We start from the raw sequence: 18,559 nt of genomic DNA on the forward strand, positions 1-18,559 counted from the left end.
TTTTTTTTTTTTTTTTTAATCCCTGCAGCAGGAGAAGGAAATTCCTGTATAAAAATGGAAACCCACCCCCTCTGCCAAGCTCTCCACTCTGCTTCCTATGGAAACCAAGAGGTCCCTGCCTTCACTCCATGCTCCTGCACTGAACTTCCAAGTTTATTTTTATGCCCAGATTTGGCAAAGCAATTCAGCCTGAAGCACACCATCACCCTTGAGGTCCAGCCCTCATCTGAAACACCTCATGGTGCACACAGACACTTGTCCAGCAAACCCCGTCCCACCCCTACCCCCTTCTCTCTTTTCTTTCTTTCTTTCTTTCTTTCTTTCTTTCTTTCTTTCTTTCTTTCTTTCTTTCTTTCTTTCTTTCTTTCTTTCTTTCTTTCTTTCTTTCTTTCTTTCTTTTCTTTCTTTCTTTCTTTCTTTCTTTCTTTCTTTCTTTCTTTCTTTCTTTCTTTCTTCTTTCTTTCTTTCTTTCTTTCTTTCTTCTTTCTTTCCTTCTCTTTCTTTCCTCTTCTTTCTTTCTTCCTCTTTCTTTCCTCCTTCTTTCTTTCCTTCCTCTTCTTTCCTTCCTCTTTCTCTTCTTCTTTCTTTCCTTCTTCTTTCTTTCCTTCTCTTCTTTCCTTCCTTCTTTCTTTCCTTCCTTCTTTCTTTCCTTCCTTCTTCTTTCCTTCCTTCTTTCTTTCCTTCTCTTCTTTCCTTCCTTCTTTCTTTCCTTCCTTCTTTCCTTCCTTCTTTCCTTCCTTCTTTCTTTCCTTCCTTCTTCTTCCTTCCTTCTTTCTTTCCTTCCTTCTTTCCTTCCTTCTTTCTTTCCTTCCTTCTTTCTTTCCTTCTTTCTTTCCTTCCTTCCCTCCTCCTTCCTTCCTTCCTTCCTCCCTCCCTCCCTTCCTCCCTCCCTCCCTCCCTTCCTTCCTTCCTCTCTTTCTTTTTCTTTCTCCTTCTTTCTCTCCTTCTTTCTCTGTTTCTTTCTCTCTTTCTCTCTTTCTCTCTTTCTTTCTTTCTTTCTGCCTTTTTTTTTTTTTTTTTGTCTGTCCTTGCCAAGCTATCTTTTGCTTTAATTTCTCACAGTGAGCCTGGGAGCTGACTGGTGGTTTCGAGCCCTCGGAGTAGCCAATTTAATTAGCTGAAGTGAGCCAAAGTTACTTAAGTGATTTGTAATAAGTTCCAGGCTCTCCCACACCAAAGGGGTTCCAGCCGAGGACAGAGACTTCCTGAGCCTGTTCTGCAGGCTGGTAGGGACAGAGCTCTTTGTGCTGCAGCCCCTGCGCGCTCGTGTGGGGCCATGCAGGGCCGGGCCCGGGGACTTTGCTGGGTGCTGTCGCGGGTTCTGATGACAGGGCTGCGTTTCTGGCTTCAGAGGGTGTCGGTTCCCCGCCATCCGTGGCTCACGAACGTGTTGTGCAAACACAGCAGGTTCCCATTTGTGTGCTGCTCCTCTGCCCCGCAGTGTGGGGAGGGCTGGGGGAGATCGTGCCCGTGGCAAGGGGACCCCTGGTGTGTGCCAGACCCGCCAGGGGCTGTCCCCTGCAGCAGCGTCGGCTTTCAGCTGGCTGTGTTTATGTTGCTAAAAATCTGTGATCAAAACAGAGTTTTCCCTCTCTCTCGGCTTGCTGGGAGCCTCTTGTGGGTGTGTGAGTCTGTGCCTGCCTCTCGCGTGTGCAGGCAGCCTGGCAGCATGTCCCGGCTCGCTGGGATGCTCCTGCATCCTGATCCCCGTCCCTGCCCGCAGCTGCCCCATCGCAACAAGCGGCTGATCCCTTGAGCCTTGGTGTGGCGGATGCCACTCCAATTCAGCCCAGCTAACCCAGAGCGGTCCCGGCAGGTGGGCTGGAGCCCCTTCCACATGTGCTGTGCTCGCTCTGGGACGCGGCTGCGACATCCGGCACAGGCAAAACCACCGCGGGACCAGATGCTGCTCCTGGGGCTTTGCTTCATCTCCCTGCCCCAGCTGTGGGCTGCTCTTCACATGGCAGCCGAGGGGATGAGCTGCGGGCTGCAAAGCCCTGCTTTCTGCCAGGGCAAGTGCCCAGGCTGAAAGGGAAGAGCCTGGATGTGCTTTGCCAGCCTTGGTGGCAGGGCTGAGACTGCCGTGGCAGGATCTCAGAGCAGCACTGGGGAGAGCTCACATCTGTTGAATTGGGATACTGGGATGAACTGGTTCCCAGCTGCTGGTGATGAGACCCCAGCTCCTCCAGCTCCCCACCAGGGAGGACAGTAAGTGTAGCAACCCCTTTTCCTTGGCACAGGGTGCCCAGGCAGATGCTGGTGCTGCTCTCTGGAGGGTGCACAGCCCTGGCACACCAGTGTGACAGACTGGGAGAGTTACTGGGAACTGGGGTTGACCTTGCTCTGGAGCCCTGGTGCTGACTGGGGCCAGCTCTGAGCTTCTGCTCTTTGCTTTCCAGATTGCAGTGACCCAAACCTGCCTTGCTGCTGCTGCTGCTGCAGAAGTCGTGGCTGAGCCTTGCCTGCTGCAGCATCACAGCTGTTGTGTGTGGGACAGCCCTGCCAGGCCCTGTGCCATGCCTGCCAAGTGCCCAGCTCCCTGGTGCCCAGCTCTGCTCGGGGTTTGCTGTACACCAACCCAAAGGCCATGCTCCTGCAAGAGGGATTGCTTTGCAGGGGAGGCTGGAAGGGAGTGTAAATGAAGCCCATGGAAAAATGAGCTTAATTATTGGGGAATAAAGCTCTCATTATTCTCCCTGCCCTAAAGCAAGAGAAAGAAATTTCTCTCATTTCCTTCCTAAATTCAAATGAGAGTGGAAGAGATTTATAGGGCAGGCCTGCCTGGCATGGGAGCAAGGGCAACAGCCCACGGCACGGGAGCCAGGAGGAGCCAGGAGGAGCCAGTTTGCCATGGACCCTGGCTGCAGCACCAGGATGTGACCCATCTGCAGCCCTTGGGAAGGTGCTACCAGGGCAAGCTCCTTTGGCTGGGGATGTTGCTGTGATTACATCCAACCTGCACAGGCAGCCTGAGGACCTGGCGCCTGTCTGACAATTCCCAACAGGCTGGCACCAGTCTGGAGCCTGTGCAGGGAGAGCTCCTGCTTCAGATCCCAAAAAACACAGCCCTGTGCCATGTCCCTGTGGTTATGCCACCCAGCTGGGCAGCTCTGGAGCCCCTGCACCCCTTTTTTGTCAATATGCTGTTAATTACAGAATCATTAAGGTTGGAAAAGGCCTCTGAGCTCATCCAGTCCAACTTTCCACCCAGCACCTCCATGGCCACCAAACCATGGCCCCAAGTGCCATGGCCACAGCTTTCTCAAACACCTCCAGGGATGGGGACTCCACCACCTCCCTGGGCAGCCTGTGCCAATCCCTGACCACTCTGGCAGCAAAGAAGTTTATCCTAATTTCCAACCTACACCTTCCCTGGTGCAGTTTGAGGCCATCCTCTCTTGTCTTGGTGTTAGTTTCTTGTGAGAGTAGACCAACACCAACCTCACTGCAAGCTCCTTTCAGGCAGCTGTAGGGAGCAATGAGCTCTCCTCTCAGCCTCCTCTTGTCCAGGCTGGAAGTGCTGCTTTTCCCATGGGAGTGGGAAGTGGAATCTCCCAGTCTAAGCAAGCCCAACCTGCACCATCAACAGCTACTGCTGCCACCAACCCTTGGGACAGGCCTGGGGGGCAATAACCATCCACTGGGCACCACTGGGACAACAACCATCCACTGGGCAAAGCTGGTGCTTGGGCCAAGATGGTTCTTGAGGGGGGAGGAAACCAAACCAGCTGAACCCACATCTTTCTGGCAGCACAACAGTTGTGCCTTGAACAAGACATTTCCAACCTGCACTGCGAGCCAACCAAAAGTTGTAATTTGAACAGAGAGCATGGCACATTCCTCAGAAATTGATCATAAAGTTCTGTTAAAGCACAGGCATGGCCAGAGTAAAATAAATATTTTTGCTTCCAGAGGAGTGAAAAGGTCTGGCCAGGGACTCCACTTATAATATTTTTAGCAGGTGATTCATCGAAGAGGGAAAAAAATACCCAAGGCAGCTGAATCCAGCAATGGCTCTTTGTCTCACATCAGGCCTGGTGGGGCTGGCTGTAGTGAAGCTCCTTGGCCAGGGCTGCTCCCCATGGCCAGGGGCCCTTTCCCAGGGTCTCCCCAAGAGCCCCCACCCCTGCCTTCAGCAGAGCTCCTCCAGAGCAGCCAGCTTGCATAGAATCATAGAGTTGGTTCAGTTGGAAAAGGACTCCAAGCTCATCCAGTCCAACCAACAACCCAACCCCACCATGGCCCCAGGTGCCATGGCCACACCTTGCTTGCATACCTCTAGGGATGGGGACTCCACCACCTCCCTGGGCAGCCTCTGCCAATCCCTGACCACTCTTGCAGCAAAGAAGTTTTTTCTCATCTCCAACCTAAGCCTCCCCTGGCACAATTCCACTCCTTCTCTCACCTGACACTGGGGAGAAGGGACCAACCCCCACCCCACTGCAACCTTGTGACCCAAGTGCAGGACTCAGATGTGTCCCTTTTGGGGACAAGGTTGTCACTGTGGTGAGCTCTGGGGCTGCACATCAATCCTTCCATGGCTGGTGGCATGACCAGGGCTCCCTGGGCAAGGAGAGGCAGCCCCAGAGCCATGGCAGTTGGTCTCTCCTCCCTCCTGGAGCAGGAAGTGTGGCAAGCAAGGACAGAGGTCCCTTCTTGAGGCATTGTTTGCTCAGAGCAAGCTCAGGGGCTGTGGGTTTGGGCAGGGTTTCTTGACAGGGTTCTGCTCGCCACTGTGCTGTGGTCTGGGGATGGAAAACAAACTCTTTGGCCTTCCCTACCTCCGGCTCCAGCAGCAGATATTTTCCTTTTCCTCCCCACAGGTACCAGCTCCCCACAGACCTCGTGGCTGCTTCTGCACAGCCTTGGTTGTGCAGTGAAGGTGAGCACAGGAACAGGAACTGGGAGCAAGTGCAGGCAAAAAAGGCTCTCCACAGCCCTGCTGCTCTACTCTTTGCTTCATGCACACACAGGTCAGGCCAGAAAGCCCTCGGGGTCTGTACACCCTGCAGGGTTAGTTGCTGAGTAGCAAAGGCAGCAGCTCTGAAGCACCTGAGGGGGATCACTGAACACCAGGTTGGAAGGGACCTCAAGGATCACCTACTCCAACCCTTCTCAGGGAAGGCACAATCATTTCTCCCCAAACCTCTCTGCTCCCATCTACAGGGATGTGGTTTCCTAGTCAAGGGGTTGGGAAAAGCCAATGGAAAGATGAAACCTAAGGGCTGCACACCTCCAACCCCACAGTCCAGGATGTGGGCACCCTACAGCCTCATGGCCCTGGCCAAGGGGTACTGTTTGATCTGGGGGTGCACCCAGAGCCCACCCCACTGCACAGGTGAGAGTTGGGTGATGTAGAGGTGAGAGGAGCTGGACCACCACCCTGCAGGGTGTTTTGGGAGCTGGTGGGCATCAACCCAGGGCTGATGCCTTCAGATTCCTCCAGTGCTTGTGGTCAAATGAAAAGAATGGGCTTCAAACTGGCTGCTTGTGATGCAGGAGACACCTGCTCCTAGCTATAAAAATGGATTAGCTGCATTGCATCTGGAGCCCAGCCAGGCAGCAGAGCCTTCTCCAGCAGCCCATTTGGCACGCAGGAGCCACTGCCTGAAAGCGTGCTGAAGGGGAGTAAGGGGACAAGAGGCAGAGTTGAAAGGAAGGTCTGGAAGCTGTGATCCTCTCTAGGTGGAGAATCAGAGAGCTCTGAGCAGCCCCAGATGCACTGCTGTCACTGAGGGCTGGGCCCTGCCTCTCCAGCCACCCCTGGTCCTGCCTCCCCATTGTTCTTTGTGCTTGAGTCTGGTCCCAGCATGCTCCCATCTGGCTGAGTTTCCAGCCTGGATCCAAACTCCAGAGCAGCAGATACTGGCTCATTGTATTCTGAGTGTTGGAAGGACTCCATGGTCCAATGTAAATTGAGTGGTGATGTATTAAATAGGGAGAAATCCCTCCTCAGGGCATCCCCTGCTGAGGGTGCTGCCCCTAGCCCTGCCCTGGGAACCTGCATCCCAACTCATCCCTTTGTGCTCCAGGGAGCTCCCGGGATCCTCGATGGGATGGGAAGGGTCCTGTCACCCTAAGGCCACTTGGCTGACTCCATGCTGGAGTCAACAGCTGGGCACAGCTGTGGCAGCTTCCTCCTCCTGCTCCTGCTGCTGTTGCTCAGAGGAGCAGCCCAGTTCTCAGTGGTGCCCAGAACTGCCCCAAACCAAGGTCTCTGTGCACGTCCTCCATCCACCTGGAAAATTCTATTCCCCTGGTTGACACCTGCCACAACACAGCCCTGCCTGCACTGTGAGCCACATGTGGAGCTTTATTATGCCCTCAATGCCAATTATTTTGGGTCCTGGTGCAGCAATTTCTGCCCTAACTGATGCAATAAAGGAACTGGAGAAAGCTGAGACCACATTTGGGTGACTGCTGTGACTACCTTTTCATTCTCAGCTCTCTGGTCAGGGTGCCACTTGGTCCTCACTGCTCTGGTGTCAGCTGACACTCTGTGATCCTTCCAGCTCATGCAAGGCCAGATGCTTGGGACCAGCTCTTGGAAAACAACTGGCAAAGTCAGGGCTGCAGCTGGAGGTTCAGGTTTCTGACTGATTTTCAATGCCTGGGGAAGCTCCCAGCATTGCAACATCGTTCTGCAGAGCATGGCATCAGAGGTGGGAGGCTGGAATGGGCTGGGCTTGGAGCAACCTGCTGAGCAGCTGAGGAAAACATGGGTCTGGGGAAGGAAAGGGAGATGGAGGGCTGCAGACAACCTGGATTCTCTGAATGGGGTGCAGAGGAGGGCCACAAGGATGATCTGAGGGCTGGACCACCTCTCCTACAAGGACAGGCTGGGAGAGTTGGGGCTGTTCAGCCTGGAGAAGGCTCCAGGGAGACCTTAGAGCTGCATTTCAGTATCTGAAGGGGACCTGCAGGCAGGCTGGGGAGGGACCGTTCAGAAGGGCCTGTGGGGATAGGAGGAGGAGCAGTGGTTTGGAACTGGAGCAGGGCAGGTTTCGGTTGGACATCAGGAGGAAGCTCTGCACAGTGAGGGTGAGGAGAGACTGGCGCCGGCTGCCCAGAGAGGTGATTGAGGCCCCATCCCTGGACCCATCCAAGGCCAAACCTGGTGGGGCTCTGAGCAGCCTGCTCTAGTTGGAGGAGTCCCTGCTGAGTGCTGGGGGTTTGAACAAGCTGCCCTTCGAGGGTCCCTTCCAACCTGATGCATTCTGTGATTCTATGAATGCAAAGCCAATAGGGAGCCCCACTGGGCACCATGGCCCCCCCATGCTCTTTGGCAGCAGATTTTTCCCGCAGGACTCTGGCCTGGAAGCTGAAGAGAAGCAGAAAAGGGCAAACAAACAAAGAGTGGAGGGGAAATGAGCGTGGCACAGGGCTGAGCTCAGTGACCGAGATGTGGCCAGGGTGATGCAACCAGGGTCAATTAAGCTGCCACCACGCAGCCTGGCCGGGCAAATTAAGTGCCAATTTTCTGCACTGCTGAAGAGGTAAAGAATGAAAATGATAACTAAGAGGAAGTTTCAGCCGAAAAGAAAGAGCAAGTTGGGAGATGGGAGTTTGAGGCTGGACTCAGGCCAGCGATGAGGCAACCGGAGGAACGTCACTGCCCTCTGCTGAGGAGAGCTCCAGCAGCTCCGGCAGCTGGGATGGCTTCGCTGCCCCGAACCTGGGGAGGTGATGGGGTCTGTGGGGCTGGCATGGGCTGGGGGCTGGTACAGGCTAGCGTTTGGTATGACTCGGGCTGGCACAAGCTGCGGGCAGGGGCTGATAGCTCCCAGAGCCAAGCCTGGCCAAGCCTGGCCAAGCATGGGTTCTGGTAGGGATGGGGCACTTCATCCACCCAAGCAAGAGAGAATCATAGAATTATAGAATGGCAGGGGTTGGAAGGGACCTCCAGAGATCATCCAGTCCAACCCCCCTGCCAAAGCAGGGTCACCCAGAGCAGGTCACCCAGGAATGCATCCAGAGGAAGGAGTGGGACCTCTACCCCTTAACCGAGGTACCTGCATTCTGCCCTTCTGCTGGAGAAGAAATGATGGCCAGGAAGGCTGCTCAAGTGCACAGACAGGGAGCTCCCCAGCAAAGCAAAGTCATGGGGGGCTCCTGGGCTGCCAGCCCCCACCTTGCTCACCCCAGGCATGTCCCTCTCAAGGTGGTGTAACTCCCACTCCCCGTTTTCCTCCTCTCTCTTTGCAGGAAGTAGGAACGCAGAGGGCTGGGTTTAGTGCCCCTGCCTTGCAGGACCTGCAGCCCCCGGGGTATTTGGGAAGGGTGGTTTTGAGGAGGGTGGGTTTGGGGAGAGTGGTTTTGGGCAGGGTAGTTTTGGCCAGGACACAGAGCAGGGACCGGAGTCCAGCAGAGCTTGGGAGTGGTTTGCAGAGGGCAGTTCCCTGACTGAGCAGAGTTTTCCTCTGCTTTGGGGAGCAACATCCCTGCCTGAGCTTTCCGAGGACGAAATGGCTGCGCAGAGCCCTCGCCCATTCCCGCTCCTTGCGCTCCCTCTGCAGGAGCAGAGCGTTGGACCAGGGGCCGCATCCAGCCCCAGCCAAAACCTTTGAAACCCCCCCACCCCACCCCGAACGAGGTCTCCTCTGCTCGTAATGTGTCCCCTGCGACTCAGCTAAAATTCCTGGCTCCCACCACTGCCCCAGTCCTGGTACCCTGTGTGATGCCACCTCCTGTTCAGCCCTTACGAGGAGCTCAGTGGCTCCAGCCCTGTCCTCGTGTCTTGCCCTTCTTGGAGGGCAGCCAGGGGAAATCAGCTTCTCTGGTGTCAATCCCAGACACATGCACTGCTCCCATCCCTCCTTCCCCAGCCTCGCAGGAGCTCCGGAGCAGCTCCCCATCTCCTCTCCCTGCAGCCCCACGGCCTCAGCTCAGTAAGTGGAGAGGTTCCCTCCCCATCTGAGGCCAGGCTGCCAAATTCCAGCCAAGAGCACATTTTTACAGAATGACAGCAGTGGGGCCCCGGCAGGAGAAGACACAAGATCCAGGCACTGGCCGGTGAGGCTGTGGTGCTGATGTGCATGGATGGCTCTTCCAGCACCGTCTCCCGGCCGCTTTCTTCTCCCTGCCCGTGGCAGTGTTCGCCAAATATTACAAAACCTCCTCCTCCTTCCTCTCCCCCAGGCTGCAGAGTGCACTGAGGCAGCCTGGCCCTCCCCACGCTGTCCGTCCCCTTCCTTCCTCCCTGCTCCTTTTCCAGGCGGCTGCTCACGCAGGCGGCTTTCCAAGGAGCCCCAGGACAGGTAGCAGAGAGTGACGGAGCCTGGGACAGGTCTGCAGCTGCAAAGGTAGGAAGGAGAAGGGAGCTGAGGGCTGGAAAGCTCAGCAAGCATCAGGCTGGAGGGAGGAGGAGAGCAGAGAGCGACGGCTTCTCGGCCAACCCCGGGGTTCAGAGCTGGTCTCCAGCTCCCACCAGCCCTCCTGAGACAGAATACAGCTTTGAACAGCACAACCTCCTGCCGGCTTCACCCTGCCAGAGACCTTGGTGCTTTTCCAAGGCAGAGCAGGGCACCGGCACCTGCCTGCCGGCCGGGGTTGGCGTGGGCACGCTGGGGCTCCCTGCCAGAGCCTTGGTGCCGAGCTGCGATGCGTGTCCGCCCCCGAGCTCGGTGTTGTGGCCCTGTTTGTGTTGCTAAGGAGGAGCTGCCAGAGCCCGGCGTGGTGCCGAGGGATGGTACCCATTTCCCTGCGCCTGCCCAGCTGGCCAGGGGCTGCCCTCCCATGGGAGCCTGTCGGGAAGCAAGGGCTTGGGCACAGTGTCCTCCGCTTGGTGCAGCAGGTATAGGTCAGGGTGCTGGGGAGCCCCCTGCAGAGGTGAGGTACTCTGGGTGCTCCCCACTGTCACCTCACAACCCAGCAGTGCCAGGTCCGGACAGGTTTGGAGCCCGTGGCATGTAAATGGGAGTCTCTTAGGTGGCATTTAAACACCGTGCATGTGACAGAGCCAGCTCTTAGTCACCGTCCCTGGGGACCAGGGTGAACCTCTGCCCCAGGCAGCAGCCAGGGCTTGGGGAGCCTCTGTCCCAGGAACATGGAAATTTCCATGGAATTAGTGTAGGGGTAACTATTGCCATCTGCCTCCTGGCAAGCAGCAGCACCCCACCAGCTGGCTCTGGTGCTCCTTGGGGTGCTGGATGGGCAGGGGCTGCAGGATGCCCTCCTGCAGCAAAGCAGGGGGATAATCCTGGAGCCCTGCCTGTTGCCCTTGGAGTGAGTAGGTGGTCACAGCTGGGACACATCTGGCTGCTCTGCAGCCCAGCCTGACTCCTGCCTGCCTCTGTCCCACAGCCTCTGTAGGCATCACCAGCTCCTGCCCTCAGGAGAGGAGCTTTTCCAGGCAGAATTCCATGGCACTGGCTGTGTGGGACTGTGTAAAGGTCTTGTCATGCTCGGCACAGCTGGGAAGTGAAGCCTCTCTGTACCTCTGGGTGTTTGGCAGCCACTTTTCTCTCTTGGGGTGCTGTGTACCCATGGTTTGCTTTTGCTGCCTTCCCCCTCCTGCTTTTCCTGGCAGGATCAGCCTGCACCTTCCCCAGGCTCTGTGTTTACAGGGAGGGGCCCAGTGCCAAGGAGCATTGGGGCTGCTGGTGCTGCCCAAACAGCCAAAGCTCTGGCACCTGCTGCATGTCCCCTGGCTACTCAGTGTCCCTCAGCCCTGGCTGGCTTTGTGGCACTGGTGTGAGCAATGCTGCAGTATGTTTGAGCTTCCCCCCCCCCCCCCCCCCCTCAGTTCAGATCCCTGCTTCTTAGGACATTCTGAATTCCTGACGCTGGGCAGAGGTCCCTGGCTCAGCAAAGCCTCATGGAAGGACATTTCTGTGATAAACCCCTCAGGGCTGGATGCAGCTTTTCCAGCTCTGCAGCATGTGCAGGGGCCAGCACCCCCCAGCCTGCTTCAGGAGGTCCAAGCTGAAGTGAATCCATAAGCAATGGCATTTTGGCATCTGCGGGAGCACCAGGAGCATGGACTGGGCTGGGAAGGGAGCAGTTCTGAAAGCACCACTTGAAAATTCAAGCAGGAAATTCCTTGGAAGCCAAAGGCACAGAAAGGAAAGGGCTGAGCCCCTGGGAATCAGAGAATCATGGAACTGTTTCGGTTGGGAAAGGTCTCAAAGATCATCGAGTCCAAGAGTTAGCCTAAGACCACCATGGCCACTAAACCCTGGCCCCAAGTGCCATGGCCACAGGTTTCTTGGACATCTCCAGGGATGGGGGCTCCACTACTTCCCTGGGCAGTCTGTGCCAATTCCTGATCACTCTTGCAGCAAAGAAATTTTTCTTCATCTCCAACCTAACCCTCTGTGGCTCAATTTCAGGTAATTTCCTCTCCTTTTTATCACCTGATCCTAGGGAGAAGGGAAGGCTTCCCATGCCAGAGCCTGGTCCTTAGGCAGGCCACCCATGTGTGGACATTGGTGCTGTGCAGGGGACTGTGGTGCTCAGCCTTGCATGGAGGTCACTCCCACCCTTGTCCCCTGCTGCCAGGTGCAGGAGATGGGCAGTGACACAAGCCTGTCCTGTATGTGGTGCTTGGTCTTTTAAACACAGGCAGAACATCAGAGCAGGCAAAAGGCCACCCTGGGCTCTGCATCTTGGGCCTGGGAATGCCGGAAACCAGAATATAAATCTCATTGTCCCCTTCACCTCCAAGCTGGATCAGGGCTCTGAGCTGCTGTGCTCCAGCCTGGGAGCTCCCTGTGCTCCCCTCCCAGCACAGCCACTCCCCCCAGCAGCTGTCAGTGAGGGAAAGCAGAGGAGCAGGACCCCTGCTGCCCCATGGAGCTGCCAGGCTGCCAGGAAGGATTTGGAGCAGACTCCTTCCCAGGCCATGCTCAGAGCCATTTGCTGCTGGATGAGACCACGAATAGTGCCAGGAGGCTGTGGGCATCCCTGAGGAGATCTCACCAGTGGGGCTGGCAGCTGCCAGCACCTCCCTCAGCACCTGGGAGTGCCCAGGCTGCGCGATGGGGCTCAGGGTGCTGCCTGCCTGCTGCCTGCACCACTGCCAGGGATTAGGCAGCCAGAAGCAGGGGCCCCAGGCACGTCCCACATGCTTGTCACCTGATTTGGGCACCATGACCAACGGCAGCAGCCTTGGTGACCGACCACAGCCTCCTTCCAGCCTCCCTCCTGGCAGCCAGCAGCAGAGGTAATGCTTCCTTCGATCACATTCTGTGGGCCTTGGGGTGGTTGGGACCCCCATGCAGGTGGAGTCTGGGGGGTACCATGCTAGTGTGCAAGGATGTGGGCACATTGGGTACCCCTCCAGGTTTAGTGGATCCCATCAGGACATTTTGTGATGCAAGAAAAGTTTGATTGTCTTTGATTGTTATTGTTGGGGTTTTTTTTGTAGCAAGGTGAAAGCTTTCAAGGGTATCAACACTTCTCTTGCCAAAGAAATAGTGCAGCCTGAGCCAGAACACCCTGACTGACAGGGAAAAAAAATCCCCAAACAACACAATATTAATATTGAATTCTCAGTTTCTCTGCAGCAAAAAGACCTGAGTGGTGTCAGGAATGGATCTGTTCTCTCTGACTAAATTAATTAAAATAAATCCAAGTGGGACATTTCCTTAGCAGGGTCACCTCTGTGATTTAAACTGCTGCCTTGGGGGGGGTCTGGCTACTCCTCTGGTGTCCCCTCCCAGGGGTGGTTTGAGGAGGGGCTGCTTTAAAAGAGAGGTGGCATCAACACTCTGTCAGGGCTTCTTGGCTGAGGTGCCAGGCGAGGGGCTCAGAACCATTTTCCTGCTGAATGTGCAGTATGGGGGTGCTGGTGGCTGGGCTCTGGTAGAAGCATGGAATTGGGAAAGCCCTCTGAGGTCATCGAGTCCAAGGGTTAGCCTAAACCCACCATGGCCACCAAACCATGGCCCCGAGTGCCACCGCCACACATTTCCTGAACACCTCCAAGGGTGGGGACTCCACCACTATCGCGACAGTGCCAAGGGGGGTGGGGCAGTGCCCAGGTTTGGGGCCTCGCAGCCCAGCAGCGGTACTGAGGAGCAAGTCCCGCGTTCCTGCAGCAAACGAGGGTCCCCTGCCCAACGGTGCCATCTCACCCACCTGCCCTATGCCAGCCTCCACCCTCAGCCCCCCAGTTACGGACTGCCCAGCTGGGCAGAGCGTCCGGCGGCTGCCTGCGAAAGGTCCCTGCCCCGCACCAGGGTCCCTGTCCCGGCCCTAGCCCTGCACAGGCTCTGCCCCCTGCCATCCTCGGGGGGGCTGTGGTTGGCATCCCGGGCATCCCTCGGCCCGGCCCGGCCCCGCGGTGTGGAGCAGCCTCCTGGGGCCGTTCCGGGCCCTGCTTCCCACCCACCCCCCCGCGGAGGCGGGGCCGGGACCGGCGGAGCGCGGCGGCAGCGCGGCCGCAGACCCCAGACCCCAGCCCCTGGTCATGGGGGCGGCCCGAAGCCGGGAGTCGCGGGAACCCGGGGCCCCGCAGCGCCGGTGAGTGAGGGGGGAGGTCTGGAGGGTGGGGGGCTCTGGGGCTGCCCCCGGCACCGGCTTCTTCCCAGCATTGGTGCTGGCCCGCGGCTCACGGCGGGCGGGGAGGGAAAAGCATTGAGTGGTTAAACTAAGGGGAAAAGTTCGTCTCCTCTTCCTCCCTCTCCCTCTCCTTCTTCCTCTCCTGCTTCTCCTTTCTCTTCCTCTCCTCTTCTTTCTCCTTTTCCCTCTCCCACTCTTTCTTCTTTCTCCCTTCGCCTTCTTCACCTCCTTCTCCCTCTCCTCTCTCCCATTCCTCCTACTTTCCCCATCCAGATGGACTTCCCAGGCTGCATCCCAGCCCCTGCTGCTGTGCACAGAGCTTGCCTAGGGTGGGAAGTTGGGGGCTGCTCTGTCTCTCCCCATGTCCCACAGCAAAGCTCCCTGTGCCTTGCTCCTCAGCTGCTCCCCATCACTGTGCCAAGGCAGGTGCTGGTGGGAGCTGGTGGCAGGGTTGGAGGCTGGTGGGAGCTGGTCAGTACTGGGGGAGCTGCTGCTGGAAGAGAAACCAAAGGCTTCTTACCTATAAATCAGCCAAAACACTTCTGGAACACAGAAGTATTTTCTTTAGGCCAGCCACCCTGTGATGCAGAGATAGCCCCGCTGGGCAACTTTCCTGCTCCTTTCCTCACCAAACCACAGTAGCCTGTGCTGTGCTGTACCCTGGGGACAGTGGCTAGGCCATGGGGACCTGGTGCCCAGCTGTGTTTGTTCTGGAGCCTTTGCCAGGCTTCAGGGAGCCAGGCTGCTGCTCTTCTGGAGGCTTACAAACACCTCTCTGTCTGCAAAGGCTGGCTGCAGGGCAGGAAAACAAACGTGCTCTCCCCTCCTGACTGCTCTGCCCCACCTCTCTTTCCCTACCATGGTCACCTAATCCTAAACTGAAGGTGTTCCCGTGTGGAAAAACCATCCTGGCTGCTGGAGCTTCTCTTTTCTGCCCCACTGGATTTGGCAGCTTCTCCTTCCCACCTGTTGGCTCCACCTTGAGCAAACTTTGCTTTGTTCCCTCCTGCCTTTTACCACCCCCTTTGCCCTGCTCCCTGTGCCTTGTTCCCCAGCTGCCCCCGACCCCTGCCAGCAGCCAGGTTATGGGGCAGGGGTGCTGCCTGCATTGCCCAATATCCCTGAGTCCTGGCTAAAATTACGGAGCCCAGGCCTGACAACACTGCTGAGAGCATTCCCACCATGTAGAGCTGATATTTTTAGCAAGCAGAGTGAAGGAGTTGGGCAGGGGGTGAAGGAGCTGCAGATGAAAGCAGATGCTTGTGCTCATGCAGCATCAACATGGAAATGGGGCTGGAACTTGCACATCCTGAGCCTGTTCCTGCTGAATTGCTTGGCCTGAGCTCGCCTCCACGTGAGCAGCACCAGCTGGGCTTGTCCTTTTTAGAATGCAGGGCCAGCAGTGGGTTCATGTTCACATCCCTGCTTTTTAATGCAGCCACAAATGTTTGCATTTGTTGTCATTTGGTGGCAGTGGGCTGGGGGAAAGACAGCTGGAGCCTGGGGGGGGTGTGGCTGGTGGTGTCCAGGCACATGTGTGACAGTTGTGTCCTTCCCTTCTATTTCTGTAGAGCTATTTTGATGGAATGTGCAGCACTGGGAACTGTCACATCCTGGGCTGTGAAGGGTCCCAGGGGGAGCTGAGCTGCTCAGCATTCTGCCCCACCCTGGGCATGGCTGCAGCAGGTGACACCCAGGTTCCTGCTGCCCTGGCACGCAGCTGGCAGCTGCAGAGTATGAGGCAGGAGAAAATTGTGTTCTGCTTGCCTTGAATCCCAGGGTGTTTGGCATTGTGCTCCTCAGTCCTGTGATCTGTATCTCAGCTGTGGCTCCTCCAAGGTCAGGAGAACCAAAAGGAATGTGGGAAAGTTGCTGTGGTGGATCTGCCCTCCCATGGTCCTGCCTCATTCCTTGGCTGCAGCCTCACCACGATGAGGGGAACGTACCCCAGAATATCAGTGGGGGTTGGGTCAGGTCAGCTGCTGCTTTCCACCCCACAGCAGCAAAAGGTTGAGTGGCTGCAAAACCCCGCAGGTGAAACTGCTTGGCCATGGGCCCTGTTCACAGGTGCTGCAGGAGGAGGGCTGGGGTGAGGAGCTCTCAGGCTGGAGCAGTATGAGAATCACAGCATGGTAGGGGTTGGGAGAGACCTCTGGAGATCATCGAGTCCCACCCCCCTGCCAGAGCAGGATCACCCAGGGCAGGGCACACAGGAATGCATCCAGGTGGGTCTTGAAAGTCTCCAGAGAAGGAGACTCCACAACCTCTCTGGGCAGCCTGCTCCAGGGCTCCAGCACCTTCACATGCTGAAGTGGAGCCTCCTCGGTTCCAGTTTGTGTCCTTTTCCTCTTGTCCTGTCACAGAACACCACTGAAGAGAGCCTGGCCCCTTCTTCTTGAGACCTTCAGATATTTATAAGCATTAATAAGATCTCCTCTCGGTCTTCTCCAGGCTAACCAGCCCCAGGGCTCTCAGCCTTTCCTCCTCAAACAGATGTTCCAGGCCTTTCATCATCCTCATAGCCTCCATTGGACTCTTTCTGGTGTATCCCAATCCCTTTTGAACTGGGAAGCCCAGAACTGGACCCAATATTCCAGATGCGGTTTGACTAGGTCAGAGCAGAAGGAAAGAAGCTGAGATGATGCCAGAGGATCCCGGAGCTGTTCTGGAGCCCTTGGAAATCGCATCCTGGAGTGCCCTCTAGTGAGGCTGCTGGCAGGGCCCTTTCTGAGCAGCTCAGTGTCCTCTGCTCTGCAGCAGAGGAGTCTGCTGACTGTGCCAGGCAGCACTTGGCAGCCAGGGCCACCGGTGTGGCACAGCCAGGTTATCTCCTCAGCCTCTGGTCTGCAGCCAGCATGGCTGCCAAGCTGGTTTGGGTGCCAAGCTGGAAAATGCCACTCGAGGCATTTTCTTAATTGCTCATTTAAAGAGCTCCTGTGCTGCTCTGCTTTGATCTTGCCCTTAGGACCCTGTGAGTTTGGAGCTTTGCCAGTGCCAGGTTCGGTCCTGCTGTTCTTATTCCTCTGGGTGATGGATGGGGAGTGAGGGGTCCTCAGTGGGCACACTCTGTGTGTGTGCAGCCTTCAGGATGAGGAGATGCTGATGGTTTGCTCTTCTTGCATGCCTCAGATCCCTCCTCCAGCACATTGGGGCTCTGTAGGAGTCGCTCTATACATTGTTTTTCAGCTGGTGCAGTTCTGCTCGTCCTGCTGGCACCCATGCTAGGCATTGGTACCCACACCAGGCATTGGTACCCACACCAGGCTCTGGCAGCGATGCCAGGCACTGATACCTATGCCAGGCACTGCTCCTGCATCCCTCACATTCCTGTGCTCTCTGGCAGCACCCAGTCATCAGCCAGCCCAAAACACGGTGATGCCATCACCTCTGGCCACTCCTCTGGGTCATCAGGGATTTGGTGGGCAGGGGAGAGGGAGGAGGAGCTGAGGCTGCAGTGAGTGGTGCTGCAGGGAGGCTCACACCGAAGCTCTCCTCATGTAAAATTCATCTGCAGAAGTCATCTCTGACGCTTCTGATGGGGGGAAGTGGGCGGCTCAGTTCCTGTCACGGCAGATGCAGGCAACAGGATGTTGAGGTTCTGCCTTTGCTGCAGCCTCTTGGTTTTTGGCTGAGCTTTGCTGGGTGTCACTTGGTCCCCTCTGACTCTGAGTGGCTTTGTAGGGAGGTTTGCAGGGCTACTTGTCCCCTGGACCCTGGTGATGTGGAGGGCAGCACCGTGCTGTGCCCCAGGTGTTATCCCAGGGCTGTGGGCAACACCTTTGGGGTGACTTAGGGAAGCTTCCAAACGGGGTCAAGAGACTTTCTCTGAGGGAGACCAGCCAGTGGAAATGTGCAGCAATGCCACATCTATTTAATAAGGACACTGACAGATGGAAGCCTGGAAGAAAGGATCCCTGTAGGGAGGTTATTTGAGATGCTCTGCGGTGAGGAATGAGCCCTTTGAAGCATCTGCTGGAGGCTGATGTGAGAGGTGGCCAGACCAGATGGACAGGTCCGCCCTGAGCCCGGAGCCTCTCTGCCCTTTCTCAGGCATTCCGAGGGCTGATGATTCACAGAGCAGTGCCAGGGCTGTGGTCTGGGCCTGCCACGTGGCACTTGGTGCAGCTACTGAGGGCCACCAGCCACGGGCAGGGCTGGGTTTGCAGCGGGACAGTTGTCTGTCCCTCCCTAGGTCACCCCTGGGATCTGCTGCTGGAATGGGTTGACCAGGCTGGAGCTCTGGGGAGCTGCAGGTGCCCAGGGCTGGTGATGCCTGTGCCAGGGCTGCTGCCAAAGCCTGGATGGTGTCCATGGCACTTCAGCAGCAGCAGCAGCAGCATGCTCCTGGGAGTGTAATGAATTCGGGAGCCATCGTTTTGGGGATGGTTCCCAGGGGAGGCCAGCATGGCAGCAGTGATTCCTGCCAGGATCCCTGGCTGTTATTTTTAACCAACAATGGGTAATGAATGCGGAACTGTGCTGCAGGGCAGGATGCAGCAGCAGGCAGGGCGCTGAGGATCGCTGCTTTCTCGGGGAAGGGAAGGAGCAGGTGTTTCCCTGTCTGACTCCTCCGAGCAATTCCACTTTCCTGGCTCCAGGCAGCGTCCCCCCACCCCTGCCCTGGGGGCCGTTTGCCCTTGGGAAGGGCAGTTCAGGGTGGGAGTGGAAGGAATCCCCCATCCTGGCTGTGTCAGAGCACAGGTGCAGCCCCGAGACGTGTCAGATAAATCGGGGAGGAGGATCTGGTTTCACAGCCCCCTGCCCTCTCCTGTGGCAGGGGAAAGGAGGGTGTCAGGGCAGCATCCCGGCTGGGGGAGGGGGGTGACAGTGGGTTCGGGACTGGGGGTGATTGCCATAACCCCACGTTTGGGCAGAAATTGGTGGATTTGAGAGTCAGCGTGGGAAGGAGGAAAGCGAGGGGGGGGGGGGGGCTGGCGCGCAGCAGCCCGGGAGGTGCTCCGTGTCCCTCCCCGCATCCTCCACCCCCACGCCCCACCCCGTCCCAGCATCGCCGGGTCCAGCCACGGGAGCGGGCGGGCTGCGGGTCCAGGGTTGG

This window comes from Indicator indicator, chromosome 38 (genome assembly GCF_027791375.1).
Source record: "Indicator indicator isolate 239-I01 chromosome 38, UM_Iind_1.1, whole genome shotgun sequence".
In the NCBI taxonomy this organism is placed as follows: domain Eukaryota; kingdom Metazoa; phylum Chordata; class Aves; order Piciformes; family Indicatoridae; genus Indicator; species Indicator indicator.